The sequence below is a fragment of the Podarcis cretensis genome (assembly GCF_951804945.1).
Source record: "Podarcis cretensis genome assembly, chromosome: 8".
NCBI lineage: Eukaryota > Metazoa > Chordata > Lepidosauria > Squamata > Lacertidae > Podarcis > Podarcis cretensis.
Window position 1 is genome coordinate 52,018,896 of NC_137177.1, and position 14,391 is coordinate 52,033,286.

A 14,391-nucleotide genomic window follows, 5' to 3' on the forward strand; every position below is an offset into this window, starting at 1 on the left:
AATCCTGTAACTTTTCATACCCCAAACGTTCCAGGTTTGTTATTTTTTGGCCCTGCTTTTCTTGCGCTCTCTAGTCTAGCTGGCAATAATAGAATAACATTAGGGAAGCATCACAGAACAGCTAATAAAGCAGAATGATATGTGTACAGTCCAGCAAAATCTTCCCCACCATTAATGCATTATGATTGCATCAATGGCATGTTGTAGAATACATACAGTACATAAATCCGCACCAACAACTTTACCTAGTTTTTATGTGCCAGCTGAGACCATGCAGTATGTATGTATGTATGTAGTCAGGCCTTTGATGGATAATATGCTTGGACCACAGAATATAGTTAATGGTGGACTTTGGGAATTGTTTTTAATTGGTTGTTCCATTTCTTATTTTGATCTGCACTGGGCAGTCTGCAGATGAGGGATGGATATAAACAATGAACAATACATTAATAAACGACTGGCAATATTTAGCACTGATACAATGTGCTTGGTTAATACTCAAGGTGCTTCATGTATCCTAGAAATACTTAAGAACAACCTTGTAAAATAGACTGGCGTTGTCATCTTTGTGTTAGAAAGTTGGGGGGGGGGGAGAGAGAAGGTGAGTTTCATAAATGAATTACCTAGGGAAGAACTTGCTACACACTTACGGTTCTGAGTTTAAAACCAGCCAATGTCATTGAGTGACCCCATCATTCCTAGTCATAGAGGGGAAAATATTTTGTTCTCCCTGTACATATCAGCTTCTTAGGCTCCAGAGGGAAAGGAAACCCACTATGGGCAGCAGGTTTCTGATTAACAATTTTGGCATCTTTGTGGGCCTTCTATCTGTGGCTTGCATCTGGCTGAGGACTCTTCTTTTGCTTTTATCTGCCCAACATCCTCTTTGGTGGTATCCACCGCTATCTGCTCGCTCACCCATCTTCCCCTTATGCAGATAGGAGCTTGTCTGTATAGCTTTCCTTGGGCAGATGTCTCCTCTGTGTGGAGAGGCCTCGTCCAAATGAACACGCGGAGCATGAGGTAGCTTTGAGGTGAGATCCTGAAGTCCCAACTTGGTGCCCGCCTGATATCTTCTCAGACAACTCCCATCAGCCCTGGTCAGCCTGGGAGCATGGTCATGCTGGCTGGGGCTGAGAGGAGTTGCTATCCAAAACATTGGGATAGCCTCAGGTTGGGGAAGCCTTCTGTACCTCCCCTTTGGTCTGAATGGGGTTTAGCCTGATGATGGGGCTTCTGTTGGTTGACAGCTCAGCGTGTTTTTCTGAAACTTTCAGTCAAGCGTGGAGCAAGATGCTGTGTCCGTGGCTATATGTGTTCCTCATTAAGGGACTTTTTATCAACCTAGCTCTGAGTCCAGATGTTGATGAGGTTGCAGATTTATCAAAAGGTACACTTGAACCCACCTTTTCAATACCCCAGCAGCTTAGAGCAGAGCTGTCCAGTCAGCAAAATCCACATAGCATGAGACCTTTCTGGACCATACTATGGTGGGGGTGCTAATCTGATTGTGTTTGTGTTTAAAACCATTCAATTGGGTGGGGTGAGGGAATGTTTTAGAGCAATATTTCTTGTTTCTATATTTCAGAAATTATTGCATGGAAGAGCATTCAGACGTAGCATCTGCTGTCTGTAGGAGATAGTGGTATAGGTCAGGAAGAGCTCTTGTGAATAATGCTTTTTATCAGTGCTTTTCCTCACTTTAACCTGTCCCTGTTATGTTCATGCAACCAAACACTTGGTCTATAACCAAATTTAAAAGCCCTATACCCCCACCCCATGCCTTAAATGGGTACAGAATGAAGAGAGAACTTGTCCCCATCTTCCTGACTGCATTGCTATTCCTCTCCTCCATGAATTTGTCCAGTCCTCTTTGAAAGTCATCCAAGTTGGTGACCATCACTGCTTCCTGCAGGAGTGAGTTCCATAGTTTAACTGTGTTCTGCATGAAGAAGTACTTCCTTCTGTCTGTCCTGAATCTTCCAACATTCAGCTTCACTGGATGCCTACAAGTTCCAGTGCTATGAGAGGGGGAGGAAACCCTTCCTCTACCCACTTTCTCCAGGCCCTGCATAATTTTGTAAACGCCTCTCATTCTCCCCCACTTACTCACCTTTTCTCTAAACAGCCCCAAATGCTGCAACCTTTCCTCATAGGGCAGTTGCTGCATCTCCTTGATCACCAGTTTCGCTTTCCTCTGGTCAAACAAACCTGGCCCAGTCTGTCTCAGGAATTGCACAGTGAACTCATGCGCCCCACAGGGGATGACTAGCATCCTTAGGGGAAGAGCACCCATCTTCCCATGCCATCTCCAATTAGGGCCGGGGAAAGCGCCAACCTGAAACCCTGGAGGGCCACCACCAGTAAGTGTAGACAACAGTGAGCTAGATGGAGCAGTGGTTTGACTCGGTATAAGGCAGCTTCCTATGTTCTCTGCAGCTGAAACCAGATCAAAAGCTGCTGGCAGAAACAGCAGTGACTGTGGAAAAGTTATAATGAGAAAACGTTAAAGCAATAGGTGCTGGGATTTTTTCCACCCCACCCCCTTATTATAGATCATGTCTAAGGGCTTTATTATTTACACAGATATGCAATTCATCCTCACAAAAGCCCTGAGAAGTTAGGTATTAATATTCACATTTCACAGATGAAGAACTGAATTGGGTGTGTTGAAATCACATTTGTATCCCACTAGTATTCTAAGGAGCCAACACTAGTATTCTAAGGGCAGCCAACTGTATCTGTCTGTCTCTATCTATCTATCTACCTACCTATCTATCTATCTATCTATCTATCTGCACATTTTATCCTCATAACAACCCTGTGAGGTAGGACAGGCTGAGATGGTGCCGTGCCCAAGGCAGCCCAGGGAGCTGCTTGGCTGAGCATGGTTTGGAACCTGTGTTTCTTTCTTTAATACCTGGTAGTCTTTTACCGGCTTGCCAGACAGAAGGAGAAAAAGACTAGCCCAAGGCCACGCATCATAAATCACTTGGCCGAGCAGAGATTTGGACCCAGATTGTAGACCACACTGAGGTCTCTTGTCTGCCTTGTGTTCTCCTCCTGGGTTTCAAAGTGTGCCTCTCCCTCTCTGTGTGTAAAGCATCCTGCCTGTTGAGAACCCTTTTCTATTGTCTGATGGGAATGACCTCAGTTGACTGCAGGGGGAACAAGCCTCCTCCCCAGAGATTTTTGTATTATCTCCTATGGGTGGGTGTATCTATCCTATCCTGCTATCTTTGCTGCTGCAGAGCTGTTTGTCCTCGTTATGTTACCCTGCCAGAGAGCTGCAGGTTCTCTTGGAGGAAGACATCATTACAAAATCAGGAATAGTTGCAGGAGTGAATGCCCCAGCAATGTACCTTTAAGTGAAATTTTGCAAACTACCCCACCTTGCTCCCTTCCTTTCTTTTAAGTCCCTCTCTCACACATAAACTGATCCACAGGACCAGGTGTATCCCACTTCTCCAGATAGGGAGCCTGTTCCTCTTCTCTGTCTCTCCGGCTCCCCTCCCTCCCTCTGTGGGTTTGATGGGTATGTGGAAGGGAGGGAGAGGGAACAGAGAAACTGTCAGTTGTGCTGCCGAATCCCTGCCTCCCCTGATCTCCAGGCTGGTGGGAAAGTTTGAATCTGTTGCTATTTTCTAGCTGTTATCGCAGCTTCTTATCGCTAAGCTCTTGTCTACATGCCTACTTTCGGATAGTCCAGGGTCTCTCTCTTGGAAGGCTTGCGGGGAGGGACTTCTATATATATATAGATATAGTTGAGTTTTTTTAATTTACTGGATAAATGAGAAGGATCAAGAAAAGGTTTATTGTTCAGACGCTGAAAGAAGTTTAATTTGAGTGCAATGATCAAATAATTACTCATCTAATGGTGATTTGTGCTGACCCATGTCTCTCTGCTTCCTGAAGCAAATGTTTCACATGCCGTTCCTCTAGCAGCGTTTTATCCATGTGGTGCCATTGTTCATTGGATGGTACTTTATTTTATTGAATATCTTGGAGTGTGTGGAGTAGAGTACAGTAACGCCTAGGAGCTTAATTTGGCATGGGGGGGGGGAGAAGGCAGACTTGGTGCATTCACTGTCACATGTTGAGTTAAAATATCAGCTGAATATCCTTGCCAGATGGTCAGTTTATAGCACAACAAGGGGTTGTTGCTGTTTATTTATTGCATGGGGTCCAGATGTGTATCTCAAAGGAGTGCTTCTGTTGCAGGAATATCACATTTCCCTAGCATCTGCCATTGTAATGCCAGTCCTGGGGGCTATGCTGTGCTTTCCTCAGAAAGCAGGGCTTCTGTAATCTGGAAGCACTTTTTGGGATTTGGTCACACATGTGATCGGCACCTGTTGATAGTGCCTGCACTGTCATGAAAGATGAGCCCCACAGCTTTCTCTTGCCCACCCCCCACCATGTGGCTGCCCCTGCTCAGACCGCAAAGCTGTGACCCACACAGGTGCTGTAAACTAAGCAGTCCCTCTCTCCCTTTCACATTGCATGTCTGTCTCTGACTTCGACATTTTGGGTGCTTCCAGGGTTCTGAATCTATATCAGTGGCTGGAAACTGCAGAAGGGAAAGGTGCTCTCCTGCTTGGGTCCTGCTTGCAAGTTTCCCACAGGCATCATATCTGCCACTGAGAACAGGATGCTGCGCTAGATGGGCCATTGGCCTGATCCAGCAGATCTCTTCATATGTTCTTATTTTCCCTATAGAATACTGGAAATTTAGCTTTGTGCAATTAAAGAGGAGTAATGCGCTCTTTCACATGAGCACAACAAATCAACTTTAAAAACAGGACAAAAGCACTGACTTTTTGCAGTTGAGAAAGTGATGGAGAAGTGCATGGAAAAGTATCAGATGAACAAATAATGAACAGGGAGACTTGTATATGCCCCACAAGCAAATCAGAATGAATACTCATTATATAACAGAACCACCCTGGAAACAAATCAGAAATAATGCTTAATAAAGTTCATACATAGTCTAACTACCACAAAAGCTTTCTGCAAGCAATACCCAACAAAGTTTACATTCCTTTGTCTGTTGTCTGTCTCCCCCCATCTTCCCTGGCACCTTGCAACCTCACCTTGAGGTGGAAGGTGCTTCATCCAGCCTTTTAAAGTGGAAAGGGGTGATGCTCTCTTCTCCTTTCTCTGCCCTCCAGGATCAATGAACTGGACCTTGCACTGTTGCCTTTGAATTGGGACTTGCACAGCTATAATACAGCAACACAATCCTATACATGTCAAAAGTAAGCTCCATTAATGCTAGAGCAATCTCAGTGCAGGAAAGGGATGCTTTTAACAGATCATCTGGATAAACCCAGAGAGAGACAAAGGCCAGACTTGATGGAGCAATAGCTGGAGTGCTTAATTAATACTTTATTGTTGCATTGACCTTGCAACAAGACTGTGAGGGAAATGAGCAGGAAAACACCCAGGAGAGGTTGCAGTGAACTCATTGGGAGCTGAACCACTGGCCTTTCAACCCCAGTGCCTCTAATCCTTCTGCTTTGTTGGCCTTCATGTCTCTGGAGATCCCAGCCCTCTTCCCAAGACTGGTAACTGAAGATCTTTCCATGAAGCAGTGGGAGACCTGCTCACCCAAGATCATTCTGGCACTATGACTACTGAGGATTGAGGGGGGTGGGAATCACCTTGTAGTCACCTGGCTGCTATACTACTCCAGGACCAGAAGCCTCCAATATTGGTTGCTGGGGAACAGCTGTGGGAGCAAGCTATTGCCCTAAAGCTCTGATCATGGGTTTTCCAGGGGCATCAGGACACTGGGGGAAACAGGATGGTAGACTAGGTGGACATTTAATCTGATCCAAAATGGGTCTTCTCATGGTCTTATGACTCCAAAATGAAACACATTTTGTGAAGCTGACAGGTTACATCCCTTTCCTGAATGGGCATTGCTGTAGCTTAGAGACTAAGAACAGGAACGGTAAAGCCAGTATGCCTGCAGTTCAGCCAGGAGCTCAACTGAGTAGAATTGGACAAGCCCATCTTTTTTGACTTGATGGAGCTTCTGTTCCCAAAATCACAATGAGGTCATATGCTGAAGGCCATCTCTGTGAACCCCTGCCAGAGGCAATGAGAGCAGTGATGGGAAGGGAGCACATTTTCTCCTTGTGCAGCATCTTCCCAAGGGAGGGTTTCCTGGGGCCTGTGATCCTTTCTCTTCAGTACCAGGCAAAAGACTTTTTTAAAAAAAATTCTCCCAGAACTTTAAATCATCTAAAGCTTTAAAATTCTTCAAATCTGCTGCTGTTCATTAACTGCTGTCATCAGTTCACACACACACACACACACACACACACACACACACAATTATTTTCTTTTTTAACACAATATTTCAAACATTCAAACCTTCATTCCACAATTTTGAACAAGATTCATACTGGATATTGTACCCAAAGTCTATAGCCCATTTTGTCATCACTTGTTTAATTTCTTCATCTTTTGTGTGCCATTCGAACAACAAGTTATACATCTTTGACAACAATTCGGTTTCAAATCTGGATTTTTTGTTTTCAAAACCAAGATTTCTTTTGAATACACTAAATATATTGTTTACTTGATGATATTGCAACCAACCAGTAAATATTTACCCTATTTGATCATATGGTTTAAGTCAGGCTTCCTCAAACTTGGCCCTCCAGATGTTTTTGGCCTACAACTCCCATGATCCCTAGCAAGCAGGACCAGTGGTCAGGGATGATGGGAATTGTAGTCTCAAAACATCTGGAGGGCCGAGGTTAGGGAAGTCTGCTTTAAGTTCATCATTTGGTTTTTTAATGTCACTGCTTATATATTTTTATACTGCATGCTCCCCTGAAATCTTGTAGCAAAGGGTAAAGGTAAAGGTAAAGGTACCCCTGCCCGTACGGGCCAGTCTTGACAGACTCTGGGGTTGTGCGCCCATCTCACTTAAGAGGCCAGGGGCCAGTGCTGTCCGGAGACACTTCCGGGTCACGTGGCCAGCGTGACATCGCTGCTCTGGCCAGAGCCAGAGCCAGAGCCAGAGCCGCACACGGAAACGCCGTTTACCTTCCCGCTGGTAAGCGGTCCCTATTTATCTACTTGCACCCGGAGGTGCTTTCGAACTGCTAGGTTGGCAGGCGCTGGGACCGAGCAGTGGGAGCGCACCCCGCCGCAGGGATTCGAACCGCCGACCTTTCGATCGGCAAGCCCTAGGCGCTGAGGCGTTAACCCACAGCGCCACCTGCGTCCCTGTAGCAAAGGGTGGTTATGTATAAATCCAAGGTGGAGGAACATGTGGTCCTCCTGAAGTTACTGGACTACAGCTCCCATCATCCCTGACCACTGAACCATGGCTAAATAGCCTGGGATGTTGGGATCAGTGAGTGTAACTGATGAGTTTGTGAGCATTAAGGGGCACTACATCCATGCTAAACAACACTGAAGATGCCATCTAAGGGTCTACCCACACTCATGCTTCTCCCGTTCCTAGAAAGCATGGCTGTGGAAGACGTGATTGCTAAACTGCAGGTTTTCCTGGGGGAAAGTGGTAGTGCAAACTGAAGTGTGGATGATGGAACTCTTCCTTGAGCGCAGGGAACCTCCAGCCAGTGCAGAGATGCAACAAGTTCTTTGTGAGTTATCTCCCATCCCTGCCAGCCAGCCCTGTAAAGCATCCAACACGGACCCAGCTGTCTCTCAGAGGTGGTAATTAGACACACAGGGTAACTGATGAGCTAAATATGAACCTGACATCCTCCTCAAAATGGCTATTTCAAGGATTTGTCAGGGAATTATCTCAGCTGCCTTGAGCCTGAACAAGTTGACGGACAGCCCACACATTTTAGTATGTCACTCCCTCTGTTCATGGCGCGTTTGGGAGAAAGAAAAGAGAGTTGGCGATCCAAAGTTCCTTTGTGTGAGTTTACAAAGAGACTGTGGCAAAGTCAAAAACTTGACACTGGCGTTCACAAAGCTGGAAACATTCTTACTATTTATTGTGGAACTGCTGTATGTAACCTCTAATGCAATATTTGAGCTTTAGCTTTAAAAACAAAACATGCTTTTAGGGTAAAAATGTGTTTCCTTTGCATTGAAAGCATGAAAGCACGTGGGTAATTCCTGTTAAATTTTGAAACGAGAAAGGGAGTTTCTGGTTAGCACACGTTGTACTTCCTAAATTGGTGTAGTTCCTTTCCTGTTTCTGTTATCCCTAAAAAAACCTCATTTGTTCTCTACTATCCTACTGACCTTTATTCTGTGAATTCTATGAATTTTTCATTTCATGTTACAGGGAACTGTAATTCATAATTGCTTCAGTTATTTGGGGGAAGGGGGGAAAAGCAAAACAAATTGGTCAGCAAATTTAAACCAAGCAAGCCTATGCAGATCCAAATACCATGCAGTCTGTTGCAGAATTCTTGTTTTTCAGAATTCCTGTATTTCAGAAAACCTGGGGTGGTGGATAATTTTTCACCCAGCATTTCAGATCTAACACTTTCATACAGCATATCTGATCTGCTGAGCAGAGTCTTTCTTGGCCGATAGCAGCAGGAGATCTCCTACAAAAGACCCAAGACTGTCAGGGCTTGTGGAGAGGGGAGGAAGACCCCTAAACTAGGATTTGGGATCCATAGGAGATCTGCTGGTGTGTGTGGCTATATGTAATGGTCTACTGAGTGAAGTGCCTCATTGATTTGGCCCAGTTCAATCCTAGACTAATCCTAGTATTGTCTACTCTGGCAGGAAGCAGCTCTCCAGGAGTTCAAGTGGAGAGGGCCTGACTACCTGCTTCTTTTAGCTGGAGATACCAGCGGGACGCGGGTGGCGCTGTTGGTAAATCCTCAGCACCTAGGGCTTGCCGATCGCATGGTCGGCGGTTCGAATCCCCGCAGCGGGGTGAGCTCCCGTCTGCGGTCCCAGCTCCTGCCCACCTAGCAGTTCAAAAGCACCCCTAAAAGTGCAAGGAGATAAATAGGTACCGCTTTCTAGCAGGAAGGTAAACGGTGTTTGTGTGTGCTACGCTGGTGCCGGCTCGTCAGAGCAGCTTCGTCACGCTGGCCACGTGACCCGGAATTGTCTCCGGACAGCGCTGGCTCCCGGCCTCTTAAGTGAGATGGGCGCACAACTCTAGAGTCGGACACGACTGGCCTGTATGGGCAGGGGTACCTTTACCTTTACCTTACCAGGAACTGGCCAGGGTCCCCCTGCCTGCCTGCACCAAGTGTGTGCTTTTACCCCCATGAGCAATGGTCCCTTCCTTGAGATACGTATGCTGGAGCTTTTGCAGGGCATGATCTGAGCTACATGTGTGCCTCTTGCATACTAGCTACACACACACACACACCTGTGCACACCTGGTATTTTATTTTTATCTGTTAATGGAGGTGAGGTGGTGAGAACCAGTTAGTATCTGCACAGTGAAACTTTGTCGCATCATCTCAGATTTGCGCAAGTTCTTCCTTACAGTAGTTTTCAAAAAGAGAGAGAAATCCTTCCTTGTTATCAAAAAAGGCGGGGGGGGGGAGGGAGAGGAGGGAGGGAGCCCCAGTTAATCGTCTAAACGGAGTATCTGGGAAGTGAGTGGGTTTCTGGGCTCATCCTCTCTCTGTAAAGCCAGCCTTCAGTAATTCAGTTTTAAAGCATGAAAAAAGGGAGTTGATGAAATTCCACTATCAGCACTGAACCAATATGCAAAATATCTCGCTGAAAATCAAATAGCTATTATGTTTTCATTTCCATTTCAGCGTATTTGCTTAATGAAGAATAGACAGATCAGGCCGACTGAGGGAGCCTGCGTGAGGTGATAACTCCGCTAGGCTTCCAGCAATCCCGCAGAAATGAGGCTCTGTTTGCTGCCTTGGCTTCTCTCTCTTCTCTTCCATCACCCCCCCCCTCAGTTTTCTTTCTTTTTTCCTTCCCCCCTCCCTTCTGCCTTTTTTTTTCTTTTTCTTTTTTTTAAATCTACTAGCTCAGTTAACCCACACTGCTTGGCATGGGAAAGCTGATGGCATGTTTCTGGCTATCAGTGTTCTGCAAGAGCAAAGTATATGTTCAAAAACTATAAAAAGGTAAAGGTACCCCTGACCGTTAGGTCCAGTTGCGGACGACTCTGGGGTTGCGGCGCTCATCTCGCTTTACTGCCTGAGGGAGCTGGCGTTTGTCCGCAGACAGCTTCCTGGTCATGTGGCCAGCACGACTAAGCTGCTTCTTGCGAACCAGAGCAGCGCACGGAAACGCCGTTTACCTTCCCACAGGAGCGGTACCTATTTATCTACTTGCACTTTGACATGCTTTCGAACTGCTAGGTGGGCAGGAGCTGAGACCGAACAACGGGAGCTCACGCTGTTGCAGGGATTCAAACCGCCGACCTTCTGATCGGCAAGCCCTAGGCTCTGTGGTTTAGACCACAGTGCCACCTGCGTCCCTCAAAAACTATAGTATGCTTTTATTTCCCTTTTTTGAGAAAAAGAGGGAGGGGGATGTGTGCAGTAGCTAATACAGTGGTACCTCAGGTTACATACGCTGCAGGTTACATACGGTTCAGGTTGCAGACTCCGCTAACCCAGAAATAGTGCTTCAGGTTAAGAACTTTGCTTCAGGATGAGAACAGAAATCGTGCTCCGGCGGTGCGGCAGCAGCAGCAGCAGCAGCAGCAGCAGAGGGTCCCATTAGCTAAAGTGGTGCTTCAGGTTAAGAACAGTTTCAGGTTAAGAATGGGCCTCTGGAATGAATTAAGTACTAAACCTGAGGTACCACTGTATTTAATTTGTGGGTTGGGGTTCAGCTCTCCCTGGGGTACCATCCCTTCTGCCCGAGAAGTTCTGTCTGCAAGCCCTGTGAAGAGAGTCACTAAAATAGCTCATTTATGTGGAGTTGTCTCCTGTCTGCATTACAGTCGAGTCACTGAAGCAATCACCATTCCCCAGAGGCAACTGGATTAGATCAAAGGTGCAGGGCTCTGTTTCCCACAGCAGCCATCAGGATGCCTCCTGGAACCCCACAAGCAGGCGTGGAAGTGATTTCCCTCCTGTAGTTGCTCCTGAACGCAGAGCCCTCAGATGATTGTAGTGGCTGGTGAGATTGCAGTATGGCACAGGGATTAGAGTGCTGGACTCGGATTGGAGAGATCCAGGATCAAAACACCAGTTTGCCGTGAAGCTTGCTAGCTATCCTTGAGCCACTTGCCCCCCTCATCCTGCCCCACCATCTGCCTCACCTACCTTTGTAGGGTTGTAGTGCAGATAAAACTGTCTTGGTGGCAATTGTGATGTGACTTCCTTTTGTCTATATTGAACCTCCTTCCGGTCAGTTTCTTTAGGCAGTAGCCCTAAGTTCTCATATTAAGAGAGGTGGAGAAAAACTTTGCCCTGTCCGTTTCACCACACCACAAAGCCCACCTCCCCTTCGCTCAATGTATAACCCCCCCCCCCAGCCTTTCTTCATAGGCAAGCAGCTCCAGTTCCTGGAAAGCACAGGAGAGGAGCAGGCTCTTTAACTCGGGTCCTGCTTGTGGGTTTCCCATGGGCATGTGGGTGGCTGCTTTGTGAGAACAGGATGCTGAATCAGCAGGCTCCTTTTATGCTCTCTAGACCTTTGATCATTTTAGTCGCCCTTTTCCAGCTCCACAGTGTCTTTTTTAAGAATTAAGGGGTGGGGGCACAGGAATTGAGATAGAAGGGTTCTCTTGGAAGGAGCCCCCATAACCGTTGCTCATTTTACAGGCTTAAGACCACTAGGATTTGGATGCCCACAGTGAAGTTATGTCAGGTCCAAGTAAATGTGTTCCGAAAAACTTGAGCTTTTCATATTTAGTACAGATTACATTATTGAATTGGTTTTTTTAAAAAATGTATAGCCCACCCTGCATCTTGAAATCTCCTGGTGGGAAACAATAAAAGCAGTACTCTGTTTGTTCAACAGATTCTTTTTCCTCCTCTTTCTGTCCCTCCTCTTCTCTTCCCTGACCCCCAAAATATCTGGAGGTTTTATCCAACCCTCCTGGATCCCAAGATTTCCATAAGCATTGTGCACATATTTTCAAGGTTGCCTCCTTGGCCAGAAGGACCAGAAGCTTGTTTTTATTATTATTACCCTATTAATTATAATACAGTGGTACCTTGGTTTAAGAACAGCTTAGTTTATGAACAATCTGGATTAAGAACACTGCAAACCTGGAAGTAGGTGTTTTGGTTTGTGAACTTTACCTTGGAAGCAGAACATGTTGAGTGTGTTCCATTTGTAAATTGAGTCCCTCGCTGCTATGGGAAAGCATGCCTTGGTTTAAGAACGGACTTCCGGAACGGATCAAGTTCGTAAACCGAGGTACCCCTGTAAATACAGAGGTACCTCAGGTTACATACGCTTCAGGTTACAGACTCTGCTAACCCAGAAATAGTGCTTCAGGTTAAGAACTTTGCTTCAGGATGAGAACAGAAATTGTGCTGCGGCAGCAGGAGGCCCCATTAGCTAAAGTGGTGCTTCAGGATAAGAACAGTTTCAGAACGGACCTCCGGAACGAATTAAGTACTTAACCCGAGGTACCACTGTAATAATAATGGAATCTTAGGTTTCTCAGGTGGTTGTGCTGTGCCGCACATCGGGCTCGTTCAGGGCACATAAATACATACATACAGCCTCGCTAATGCAATGGACACCTGCCCCAGTGTTGATTGTTTTCTGGGGGCCTCTAAAAAAGAGAAGAGGTCTTACACCATTGCAGGGGTCAGTCTGCCCTTCCTGGGAGATGGCAAGTGCTGCTGCTGGGGGTCCAGCACCCGCCTTCACCCTGAAAAGGCAAACATTTCAACGACAAAGGAGAAGTGGGCTGGCACGAGGGGGGGGGCGTTACATGCGGTGCATTTCCCCAGACCTCAGCCACTCTCTATGACTCTAGGCATGTATATTTACGCTGGGAGAACAAAGGGCCCATAATCTATACAAAGCAGACAACAATGAGCGTGAATAAAGAGGCTGCCGGAGAAGGGAAGGCAATTTATTCTAATTCTACTAATTTCAGTTCCAGCACAATTAAAAAGGCTCTGATAATATTCAGAAACAATCGCCGGCTAACAAATCGTTTCTCTCGCTGTAAATGAAACATCGTTAGGCTAATTTTTTCTTTCACGCCTTCACGGCTCTCGGGTTCTGATAAAGTTAACCCCCTCCTCTTCCATCTCCTCCCCCCCTCCACGCACACACAGAAACTTATTTCACCCAGATGAATAAGGCCGGGGAGAGAGAGAGAGAGAGAGAGAGAGAGAGAGAGAGAGAGGCCAGAGAATGGCAGACTTTGCACCACACAGAAAACCCGCTGGCTTCTCTCGTTCGTTATTGTATTGCCCTCTTGGCAAATAGGGCTGGCCCAGATGTTTGGGCAGTGTCAGCATTGGCCATGGGGTGCACAATTAATAAAGGGGTTCATCATGCGAGCTGCTGGTGTGAAGCAGCCGTACACCCAAAAATTCTCAGATGTGTCCAGGTGTACTTTTGGTGGGGAGCGGGAGTGGGGAGAGAGGCTTCCCACCATCCTTCATACTATCAAGAACAGGTGGGCATGGATAAATCTCTCAAGGTCAGTTTCTAATTTCCCCAGTCTTTAGTTCAGCTGCCCACATTTTCTGCATTGCATTTTTTTTAAAAAGAAGAATCCTCCTGAAAATTCATGAATAATTTGGATCACATTTCTCTTAATCTACACATTTAGACAATTTCCTCTTAACAGAATGCACTGGTATATGTTATTTTTGTTACTAACTGCATTTTTGCTCACATTTTTACGGCTTGTTTCCAAACCCCCCCCCCCAATATTTGGATAAGTGCAAATTTAGGAGAGTAGTTCACATATTTTGGTGGGGAAGAACACAACTCCCCCACCCCCAGTCTCTAAAAAAACCCCCTTAAGGCAGCTGTGCCAAGGAGAGCCTAGGGGAGAGTTTCTGCCCTATTCTTCCAATTCATTGCCCCAGATATGCACACAGCAGGCACCAGTCCCCAATAGCATCTCCCAAGTAGAGCTGGGGGAAGGATTCCCTGCCAGAAACTTTGGAAAGCTGCTGCCAGTCAGTGTAGACAGTATTGAACTGGATAGACCACTGGTTTTATTTGGTATAATGCAGCCCCTTAAAGTCACACCTTTGGGTTTTGGGGAGGCATACGGAGCATTTGAATTTCTATTGCCGCTACTGTTTTTATTTGTAATTAAAGTCTGTAAGTTGTTTTATGCATGTTTGATTTTGGTTTACATTGCCCATGGTTCCACTCTGGGAGGCAGCTTAAAAAGACTTCAGATGAATGAATAGGAGGACGATGCCATGACAGATCTTGGGAATTCTAGCACAAAGCTTTTCTGTGTCCTTAATCTCCCAGTACTCCACCTCATTTTCTGTCCCCGAGTTC

At 46.1% G+C, this 14,391-nt stretch overlaps 1 protein-coding gene across 5 annotated transcripts in view; it reads left to right on the forward strand.

The window, feature by feature from the left end:
* Positions 1-14,391, forward strand: part of ZFPM1 (zinc finger protein, FOG family member 1) — a 119,073-nt gene that overhangs the window by 44,175 nt on the left and 60,507 nt on the right. The window lies entirely within an intron of this gene.